This window comes from Mauremys mutica, chromosome 1 (assembly GCF_020497125.1).
Source record: "Mauremys mutica isolate MM-2020 ecotype Southern chromosome 1, ASM2049712v1, whole genome shotgun sequence".
NCBI classification, from domain to species: domain Eukaryota; kingdom Metazoa; phylum Chordata; order Testudines; family Geoemydidae; genus Mauremys; species Mauremys mutica.
Genome location: NC_059072.1, coordinates 362,697,808 through 362,709,864, shown reverse-complemented (window position 1 = coordinate 362,709,864; position 12,057 = coordinate 362,697,808).

Here is a 12,057-nt window from a genome sequence, read left to right as displayed (position 1 = left end):
TCCCTCCATCTGACAGCATGGCTGCTCTCTGGTTGAGCCAATCGGAGTTGCGTTGTTCGGATGTGGTACAACAAGTGCTATTGGGAAGTAGGAAACCTTCCACGCGAACGACATATCTCGCCAAGTGGAAGCGCGTCTCCTATTGGTGCACTCAGCGGGGATTCCTCCCGGGTCATGTGTCTATCCCCACTATCTTGGACTACTTATGGTCCCTCAAGGAGCAGGACCTGGCTGTCTCGTCTATAAGGGTGCATCTTGCAGCCATTTCCGCCTTCCAGCCAGGCGAGGCTGGCAGTTCTGTTTTCTCTCACCATATAGTTTCCAGGTTCCTTAGAGGTTTGGAACGACTGTACCCTCAAGTCAGACGCCCAACCCCTACCTGTGACCTAAACCTGGTGTCGGCTAAGCTCATGGGTCCCCCCTTTGAGCCTTTAGCTACTTGCTTGTTGCTGTACCTCTCCTGGAAGACAGCCTTTCTCGTCGCTATCACATCAGCTAGATGAGTCTCAGAACTTCACGCTTTGACTGTGGATCCCCCTTATACTGTCTTTCATAAAGACAAGGTACAGCTCCGACCACACCCAGCTTTCCTCCCTAAAGTGGTCTCTGCCTTCCACGTCTTCCTCCCAGTTTTTTCCCCGAAACCACACTCATCACGTCGGGAACAACAACTGCATGCTTTGGATGTCCGTAGGACTCTTGCCTTTTATATTGAGAGAACCAAACCCTTCCGGCGTTCACCTCAGCTCTTTGTAGCGGTCGCAGACCGAATGAAGGGCATGCTGGTCTCCTCCCAACGAATTTCTTCTTGGGTGACATCCGGTATCCGGGCATGAATCATAGAATCATAGAATCATAGAATCTCAGGGTTGGAAGGGACCTCAGGAGGTCATCTAGTCCAACCCCCTGCTCAAAGCAGGACCAAACCCAACTAAATCATCCCAGCCAGGGCTTTGTCAAGCCTGACCTTAAAAACCTCTAAGGAAGGAGATTCCACTACCTCCCTAGGTAACCCATTCCAGTTCTTCACCACCCTACTAGTGAAAAAGTTTTTCCTAATATCCAACCTAAACCTCCCCCTCTGCAACTTGAAACCATTACTCCTTGTTCTGTCATCTTCTACCACTGAGAACAGTCTAGATCCATCCTCTTTGGAACCCCCTTTCAGGTAGTTGAAAGCAGCTATCAAATCCCCCCTCATTCTTCTCTTCTGCAGACTAAACAATCCCAGTTCCCTCAGCCTCTCCTCATAAGTCATGTGCTCCAGCCCCCTAATCATTTTTGTTGCCCTCCGCTGGACTCTCTCCAATTTATCCACATCCTTCTTGTAGTGTGGGGCCCAAAACTGGACACAGTACTCCAAATGAGGCCTCATCAGTGCTGAGTAGAGGGGGATGATCACATCCCTTGATCTGCTGGAAATGCCCCTACTTATACAACCCAAAATGCCATTAGCCTTCTTGGCAACAAGGGCACACTGTTGACTCATATTCAGCTTTTCGTCCACCGTAACCCCTAGGTCCTTTTCTGCAGAACTGCTACCCAGCCATTCGGTCCCTAGTCTGTAGCAGTGCATGGGATTCTTCCGTCCTAAGTGCAGGACTCTGCACTTGTCCTTGTTGAACCTCATCATATTTCTTTTGGCCCAATCCTCTAATTTGTCTAGGTCCCTCTGTATCCTAGCCCTACCCTCCAGCGTATCAACCACTCCTCCCAGTTTAGTGTCATCTGCAAACTTGCTAAGGGTGCAGTCCACACCATCCTCCAGATCGTTAATGAAGATATTGAACAAAACCGGCCCCAGCACCGACCCTTGGGGCACTCCACTTGATACCGGCTGCCATCTAGACATGGAACCATTGATCACTACCCGTTGAGCCCGACCATCTAGCCAGTTTTCTATCCACCTTACCGTCCATTCATCCAGCCCAGACTTCTTTAACTTGCTGGCAAGAATACTGTGGGAGACTGTATCAAAAGCTTTGCTAAAATCCAGAAATAGTACATCCACTGCTTTCCCCTCATCCACAGAGCCGGTTATCTCGTCATAGAAGGCAATTAGGTTAGTCAGGCATGACTTGCCCTTGGTGAATCCATGCTGACTGTTCCTGATCACTTTCCCCTCCTTTAAGTGGTTCAGGATTGATTCCTTGAGGACCTGTTCCATGATTTTTCCAGGGACTGAGGTGAGACTGACTGGCCTGTAGTTCCCTGGATCTTCCTTCTTCCCTTTTTTAAAGATGGGCACTACATTAGCTTTTTTCCAGTCATCCGGGACCTCCCCCGATCGCCATGATTTTTCAAAGATAATGGCCAATGGCTCTGCAATCTCATCGGCCAACTCCTTTAGCACCCTCGGATGCAGCGCATCCGGCCCCATGGACTTGTGCTCGTCTAGCTTTCCTAAATAGCCCCGAACTACTTCTTTCTCCACAGAGAAAGTGCATGCTATCACTTGGCACATGTTCCGGCTGGACATCTCACCGCCCATTCTACTCAGGCTCAAGCTTCCTCTGCCACCTTCCTGGCCCATGTTCCCATCCAGGAAATGTGTTGTGCGGCTACTTGGTCTTCCATCCACACCTTTGCATCACATTACGCATTGGTCCAACAGTCTAGAGACGATGCCGCCTTTGGCTCAGCGGTCTTACATTCCGCGACGTCTCACTCTGACCCCACCGCCTAGGTCAGGCTTGGGAATCACCTAATTGGAATCGATATGAGCAAGCACTCGAAGAAGAAAAGACGGTTACTCACCTTTGTAACTGTTGTTCTTCGAGATGTGTTGCTCATATCCATTCCAAACCCGCCCTCCTTCCCCACTGTCGGAGTAGCCGGCAAGAAGGAACTGAGGGGCGGATGGGTCGGCAGGGGTATATATCTGGCGCCATAGCAGCGCCACTCCAGGGGGCGCCCAGCCGACCCACCGAGTGTTGCTAGGGTAAAAATCTTCCGATGAACATGCACACGGCACGCGCACACCTAATTGGAATGGATATGAGCAACACATCTCGAAGAACAAGTTACAAAGGCGAGTAACCATCTTTTGTAATCCTCTCTTTGTTTACTGTGAATGTGCCTTTAGCCTGAAGCCATCTTGAATGGAAGGGTATTAAACATGAAGTTATAGCTGGTGTAAGGAAGTGATTGCCAGCTGATCTTTTAATTGGGAATGATGTTAAAGCTATGTTCAGTCAAGTTAGTATTATAAATTATCTTTGAAAAGTCATGGAGACATTCCAGAAGACTGGAAAAGGGCAAATATAGTGCCCATCTATAAAAAAGGCAAATAAGGACAACTCGGGGAATTACAGACCAGTCAGCCTAACTTCTGTACCAGAAAGATTATGGAGCAAATAATTAAGAAATCAATTTGCAAACACCTAGAAGATAATGACGTGATAAGTAATAGTCAGCATGGATTTCTCAAGAACAAATTGTGTCAAACCAACTTGATAGCTTTCTTTGACAGGGTAACGCCTTGTGGATAGGGGGAAAGCGGTAGATGTGGTATATCTTGACTTTAGTAAGGCTTTTGACACTTTCTCGCATGACCTTCTCATAAACAAACTAGGGAACTACAACCTAGATGGGGCTACTATAAGGTGGGTGCATAACTGGTTGGAAAATTGTTCCCAGAGAGTAGTTCTCGGTGGTTTGCAGTCATGCAGGAAGGGCATAACAAGTGGGGTCCCACAGTGATCAGTTCTGGGTCCGGTTCTGTTCAATAACTTCATCAATGATTTAGATAATAGCATAGAAAGTAACTTATAAAGTTTGTGGATGATAGCAAGCTGGGAGGAGTTGCAAGTGCTTTGGAGGATAGGATTAAAATTCAAAATGATCTGGACAAATTGGAGAAATGGTCTGAAGTAAATAGGATGAAATTCAATAAGGACAAATACAAAGTACTCCACTTAGGAAGGAACACTCAATTGCACACATACAAAATGGGAAATGACTACCTAGGAAGGAGTACTGCGGAAAGAGATCTGGGGGTCATAGTGGATCATAAGCTAAATATGAGTCAACGGTGTGACACTGTTGCAAAAAAGCAAACATAATTCTGGGATATATTAGCAGGAGTATTGTAAGCAAGACACAAGAAGTAATTCTTCTGCTCTACTCCATGCTGATTAGGCCTCAACTGGAGTATTGTGTCCAGTTCTGGGCACCACATTTCAGGAAAGATGTGGATTAATGGGAGAAAACCCAGAGAAGGGAGAGGGATAGCTCAATGGGTTGAGCACTGGCCTGCTAAACCCAAAGTTGTGAGCTTCATCCTTGAGGGGGCCATTCAGGGAATCTGGGGCAAAAATCTGTCTGGGGATTAGACCTACTTTGAGCAGGGGGTTGGACTAGTTGACCTTCTGAGCTTCTTTCCAACCCTGATATTCTAGGTAAACAAAAATAATTAAAGGTCTAGAAAACATGACCTATGAGGGAAGATTGACAAAATTGGGTTTGTTTCTTCTGGAGAAGAGAAGACAGAGGGTAGACATGATAACAGTTTTCAAGTACAGAAAAGGTTGTTACAAGGAGGAGGGAGAAAAAATGTTCTTAACCTCTGAATATAGGACAAGAAGCAATGGGCTTAAACTGCAGCAAGGGCAGTTTAGGTTGGACATTAGGAAAAACTTCCTAACTGTCAGAGTGGTTAAGCACTGGAATAAATTGCCTAGGGAGGTTGTGGAATCTTCATCATTGGAGATTTTTAAGAGCAGGTTGAACAAACACCTGTCAGGGATGGTCTAGATAATAATTAGTCCTGCCTTAAGTGCAAGGGACTGGACTAGATGACCTCTCAAGGTCCCTTCCAGTTCTATGATTCTACAACCCAGTCACAAAGGAACTATGAAGATATTCCCTGTGCCTTACCTGCTACCAATAACAAGACTGTGACTAGGAAGGAAGTGCCCCTAAACCTTTATATATTAGGGGCAATGACTTGCCTATGGAGGGTTTCTCTAATTGTTTGTCTGTTGAAAATAGTCAGATGCCTGCTGAAGAAAAGTGTATCTCCAGGCCTTTGTCTGTGGAGCAGACAGAAGGAGCCGCTCAGCTTATGCTGGTTAAGGATTTGTCATTTGTCCCAGAGTTGGTTCTCGATTTAACTGAAACCCAGGAAGGAAGTGTTCCTAAGCCTGGATCTATTAGGGGTAATGACATTATAACCAGGTTGCATATGATTAATATCATGATTAGGTTCCAGGAGGGATAGCTCAGTGGTTTGAGCATTGGCCTATTAAACCCCGGGTTGTGAGTTCAATCGTGGAGAAGGGGATTGGCCCTGCTTTGAGCAGGGGGTTGAACTAGATGATCTTCTGAGGTCCCTTCTAACCCTGGGCTTCTATGACTGGGCGATGCATCTATCTTGCCTCTTGGTGAGGTGTTGCTGGGTAAGGATATGACAACTGTGTTTAATCAGGTTGATTAAACCTCCTTCCTTAGAGGTTTTTAAGGTCAGGCTTGACAAAGCCCTGGCTGGGATGACTTAATTGGGTTTGGTCCTGCTTTGAGCAGGGGGTTGGACAGGGGTCCCCAACCCGCGGCCCGGTACCGGTCCGCGGCCTCTTACAAACCGGGCCGCGAACCGACCCAGTGGACCTCCCGCAGGCGTGCCTGCAGGAGGTCTACCCGAGCCGCGGGACGAGCGCTCCCTCCACAGTCATGCCTGCGGGAGGTCCGCTGCTCCCGGGGCTCCGGTGGACCTCCCGCAGGCATGACTGCGGACGGTTCGCTGGTCGCGCGGCTCAGCTGGACCGCCCGCAGGCACGCCTGCGGGAGGTCCACCGGCTCCGGTTGAGCTGCCGCAGGCATGCCTGCGGGCGGTCCAGCTGAGCCGCGCGACCAGCGAACTGCCCGCAGTGATGCCTGCGGCAGCTCAACCAGAGCCAGTGGACCTCCCGCAGGCGTGCCTGTGGGAGGTCTACCCGAGCCGCGGGACGAGCGCTCCCTCCGCAGGCATGACCGGTCCCTGGTCCTGAAAAGGTTGGGGACCCCTGGACTAGATGACCTCCTGAGGTCCTTTCCAACCCTGAGATTCTATGATTCTATGATATCTTGACCAGGGCACCAGGAAAGCATGAAGGTGATTTAAGTGTGTTACCCACTACCAGTGTAGAAACTTGTGACTAGGAGGGAATGGTCCCTAAGCTTGTGTGTGGTAACCTGCCTGTGGCCAGTGAGAAAAGCTGCAGAGGGAAAAAGAGTGATTCTGCATTTAAGTGAAGGAGTTTAGTGTCGCTCAACAGTACACTAATGTGTAATTATTAATTATGTTTTTGCCTGGGATATTGATTGATACTTGCTTAGTGGCACATGGTGTAGCTTTCTCTTTAAGCAGCCTAAATGAGACTGTGCAAATAAATAATAATGAGGATGATGAGTCTAATTGTCTTTACAGATCTTTAATCATGTTGAAGGTGATACTATCTGCATTTAAAGAATTAACACCCTCCCTTTATAAATCTCCTATTGACCGCCAACCTCTCTTTACAAAGCCATACCATCCAATAGGTGCATGAGAAAGAGCATTTGAAGTACTGGAGCCAGGGTATGGATGCCTGTTTAATCCTTTCAGTTACAATTCACACCTGCGCTCTGCCCTAGAGCAATGGAAAAAGAACTTTTATGTGTTGTGAGCTTCTATAATTGGGTTCAGCACTTAGATACAATCATGATATACTGGTACCAGTACATGTGGTATGTGGGTCAGTGAAGCAGCTGCAATGTGAGATGCAAGAGTTGCATTTATGCCAAGCCATTAGTACCTCACTATTTGTTAGCTATGTTATAATAGCTGCTAACAGCTAGATGGAATATCCTGGTTGGCAGGTGACAGACAACACAATATTTCTTTATCTTCAGTGACCTTCGCCCACATTCAGTGGGACAAATCAACTGAATGGAAGGGATGTTTTTATCTACTATGTGATAATCACCCAGACGTGATTTTTTAGAGCAATTAAAATACCTGTCCCCCATTTGGTTACTCAATTAAGTTGGTGTTTGTAAAGGATGAGGCCATGTCAGTTTATCTGTTTCTGGGTTTATTCATGCTGAGAAGTTAGCTTTGTGGCCCGTGTTACGTTGCATAGACATAAGACCCTATATGGAACAGAATAGAATTTACCTATCTTTTGGTATGAACATATGGGAAAATGCATGATGTCCATCAAGTTGTTGCTAAGAATATTGGGACAGGCACATAGCCTCCAAGGAGGATTTAGCATCAATATGATCGTGTTTATTGATATTGGCTTTGTGACTTGCAAATGTAACTGCGATTATACTTATTCCAGCCATCTCCCCAGTGGCTCTTTATCAGCTGCATGTTATTTGAATCTAATCTATCCTTCCTTTTAACTGGTGTCAGGCTAGTAGATTTCAGTCGACTTTTGGGTCCCACTGTACAAATATATAGTAAGACAAAGTCTGTGCCCCAAGGAGATTGCAGTCTAAATAAAAAATGAATGATGAGGGAAAACAGTGGGACAGAAAGGTGAAGTGACTTACCCAAGTTCAGATAATAGGTCAGTGTCAAAACTGGGATTAGAAAGCAGGGGTGAAATTCTGACCCAATGACATCAGTGGCAAAACTCTGACTTTAATGGGACCAGATTTCATTGCAAAGTCCCTGTCTTGCACCCTATCTATTAGACCAGACTGCCTCTTTTGGAGCCAGACTGTGCCTCTTTTGGAGCTCTACCTGAATGGAAACATAGTACACAAAAGGCATCTGTATTCCTATTTGGGGAACACTGTGGCATGACAGAAAACAAGTAGGAAATAGAAAAATGGTGATCAAATTGCCTATGTGGAGACAGTGCATCTGCCCAGGGGTGTAGCCACGGCTGGGTCTGGGTGGGCCATGGTTCATCCACTTAGCATCCAGGCCTACCCAAATCAGGGCCAGAGCCCCCTGAATCCACAGTCTGGGAGGGGGTGAGTCATCCCATGCAGGGTGTGCCTCATGGGGATGGGTCTGGGCAGGGCTAGCACTGGGGCCAGAGATCGGAGAAGCAGCACGCAATGCAGGGAGGATAGGGACATGGCCAGTCAGGCAGACAAACACCGAGCAGGGGTCGGGAGGGGTGGGCGGAGCTCGAGCCGCACTGGGGCTCCTGTGTGCCATGGGTGCACCCTGCAGCCTGTGAGCCTCGGGCAGCCTCATCTTCTGATTCCTGCTGATTGGTAAGGGCTGGCTGGACGGGGTGGGGGGAGGTGCCCCGCCTCCCTTTTACCTTCCCTCTCACTGCTCTCCCCTGACCCACCCTGTCATGCTCCCGTCTCCCTCCCACCCCCCGTCATCGCCTGCCCACCCAAAATCGGGGGCCCACCTAGTTTTTCTGTCCTAGCTACGTCACTGCCTCTGCCTAATGGCAAGACTGGGCAGCCCTTACACATGTTGGCGAGCACTTAGAGTTGGTCTACAGGAGTTATCCCTGATTTACTCTGTGTGTAGACACTCTTATTCTGGAATAAGAGTGTCCACATATGGAGTTAATCAGGGACAATTAATCAGGAATAACTCCATGTATAGAGAAACCCTTACTCATCTGAATAGTTCCAGTCACGTCAGTGGGACTATGCACATGAGTAAACTCTCAGCAACATGAGCAAAGGCCCTAGAATTTGATTCTGCAGGCCAAATTTTCAGAAGAGCTCAGCACTGAAAATGGGCTAGATTTTCAAAAGAGCTAAGATTTCATTTAGACACCAGAATAAGCAGACAATTTATGTGTTTATTTTTTAAAAAAGAGGCCCAGCATTTTGGGTGTTGATCGCCTTTGAAAATGTGGCCCCAGGAGCAAAAGAGCATCTAGACACTCGGGAGAGAGAAGAGATTGGCGGGTAGTGATCAATATATCTGGGATCGATGTATCGCGCCTTGTCTAGATGCGATACATTGATCCCCAAACGTACTCCCCGTCGACTCTGGAACTCCACCAGGGCGAGAGGCAGAAGCAGAGTTAATGGGGGAGCGGCAGCTGTCGATCCCGTGCTGCGAGGATGCAAAGTAAGTCAATCTAAGTTGATCTAAGATACATCGTCTTCAGCTACGCTATTCTTGTAGCCAAAATTGCGTATCTTATATCGATCTCCCCATCCCCCCAGTGTAGACCAGGCCTGAGAGTTGGAAGAGGGGACACTACTTTCAAATAAATCAGTTTGCATAAATCAAGTTCAGCTCAACTTCTCTCTGTTACTATCATGAAAGCACTAATCTTAACTCCATCCTTTAAAAGATTTTCAGAAGCAGGATTTTAAGCAGCAAGGCTTACCTGATATTTACAGGCAATGATTAAAGTGTAATAGGAATTTATTAAAAATGTGCATAGCAATTTATATTTTTGACAGCTAAAGGAGAGAGAGAAAACAGATGGATGTCTTTAAATGATAGAAAATGGTTTGGTTACTTTCCTTTCCAATTACAAAGTGCAGTTGGTGTATAGAAAGCAACACTGCACATTTCATAGCACACATTACCTTGTTGGATGACACACACGCTCTTCTCAGTAAAGGTTTGCAGATGATACTTGAATGGGAATGGTTTCTGTCAAAGCGGTGTATGAAGCCCATGTGAGATAAGGTAATATGATATCAATCTAAGTACAAGTAAGGAAGACACATTAGAAAAGTACTTAAATAGATTACTCAAATGGTAAATCTGGAGTGAAAAGTTTCTGGAGTGAAACTGAGCCATGGAAAATTAATCCAAGGAAGGACTGTGCAGTCTAATCTGTCATCAGGAGCCTTTCAGGCTTGGCTAACATATTTATGTAATATTTTCCATGCATGCCTTGAGTTTTGCAAACTTTCAATGATACGGTACTACCATATTCTTTTTATGTGTTTTATTTATTCAAATACCTTTGCTTTGCAAATGCCAGGCTCATTACCAAACTCAAATGAAACAGTTTTTATGCAGCATTTGAAAACATGAGATCCAAATGAGTGCACAGATCATTCAAGGGAAAAAAAAGTATTTTCCCAGCCACAAACACTCCCCAACCTCCCTGAATAGCTCCCAAATCTATTCCCTCAACCAGATCTCTACCCCACTCTAAAGAAAATCCTGCAAGAACAGGTGAGTTTTGAAATGTCCTTAAGATCACTAAATCCAAGTTCTGGTGAACCCAGGGAGAAAGTGAATTCTAGAGCAAGTGTAACCCACTGGTGAGTGTGTTCTACAGGTCCCCTTCTGTGCCAACCCACAGAGGATATAAGTTGTGGAAGCTGCTAGCTAAAGAGCTTTGGTAGTTTAGCTCAAGCTATAGCATCTCATGTTTTTAGCTCTGTAGGTTCAATCCCTGGGGTGCCTTTTAAAGGATGCCTGTGTGTCTCTAACCACCTCTTTACTCTGTTATTTATCCATGATGACACTTTTTTGGTCCTCTTACTATTTTTTTTTACATTTGGGTATACATTAATTTGAGCCTCTATTATGGTGTTTTTGAAAAGTTTCCATGCAGCTTGCAGTCTTGTGGCTGTTCCTTTAATTTCCATTTAACTAGTATCCTCATTTTCATGCCATTCCCCTTTCTGACGTTAAATGCTACTGTGGTGGGCTTCTTTGGTATTCCACCCCCGCCGCCCATAAGGATGTTAAATTTAATTATATTATGGTCACTATTTCATAGAATCATAGAACTTAAGATCAGAAGGGACCATTATGATCATCTAGTCTGACCTCCCGCAAGATGCAGGCCACCAAAGCTGACCCACCCACTCCTGAAATAATTCTCTCCCTTGACTCAGCTGTTGAAGTCCCCAAATCCTGATTTAAAGACTTCAAGTAGCAGATAATCCTCCAGCAAGCGACCCCCGCCCCATGCTGCGGAGGAAGGCGAAAAACCTCCAGGGCCACTGCCAATCTACCCTGGAGGAAAATTCCTTCCCGACCCCAAATATAGTGATCAGCTGAACCTCGAGCATGTGGGCAAGAGTCTCCAGCCAGACACTCAGGAAAAAGACTTTCAATATCCCAACATTGACCCTCGGTACTAATTACCAGTGGCAGCACGTTATTGACCTATTGACTAAATCACGTTATCCTATCAAACCATGCCCTCCATAAACTTATCAAGCTTAATCTTAAAGCCAGAGAGGTCCTTCACCCCCACTGTTTCCCTCGGTAGGCTGTTCCAGAATTTCACTCCCCTGATGGTTAGAAACCTTCGTCTAATTTCAAGCCTAAACTTCCCGACTGCCAATTTATATCCATTTGTTCTCGTATTTCCAAGCAGTTCAGCTATATTCCCCTTTGGACAGGAACCTGGGGACTACTTGAGACTAAATCAAGAATTGCCCCTCCCCTTGTGGGATCCAGCACCAGCTGCTCCAAGAAGCAGTCTATGGTGTCTAGAAATTGTATCTCTGCATCCCGTCCCAAGGTGACATGTATGCAGTCACTATGGGGGGATAGTTGAAATCCCCAATTATTACTGAATTTTCTATTTCAATAGCCTCTCTAATCTCCTTGAGCATTTCCCAGTCACCACCTCCATCCTGGTTCCCTTCATCTTCATCTTCCCTAATTTTGACTCTTTGACCCCCACACCTGTCCTTGTCATTATTTGAGTCTTGGGCTCAGTGGATCCTCCCCATAGGCTTTACCCTCCTTCAATATGCACCCGCCCACTTCCCGGAACCCAACAGGACCATCCTGGTCAGGTGGTGACTATTATAGTCCTACTGCTATACTTTTATTATTCAAGCATGGAATTTCTATCTATAGGGATTCAATGCTATTGTTTGATTCATTTAAGATTGTTACTATATTTGACTCTATACTTTCTTTCACATATAGTCCCACTCCCCCATCAGTGCAACCTACTCTGTCATTCCTATATATTTTGTAATGTGGTATTATCATGTCCCATTGATTGCCATCATTTTAACACATTTATGTGATGCTATCAATATCCTCATTTAATACCAGGCACTCGAGTTCACCCATCTCTGTATTTAGACTCCTAGCATTTGTATACAAGCACTTAAAAAATGTGTCACTTTTTAGTTATCCACCTTCATGTTATGTAATTGAATGGG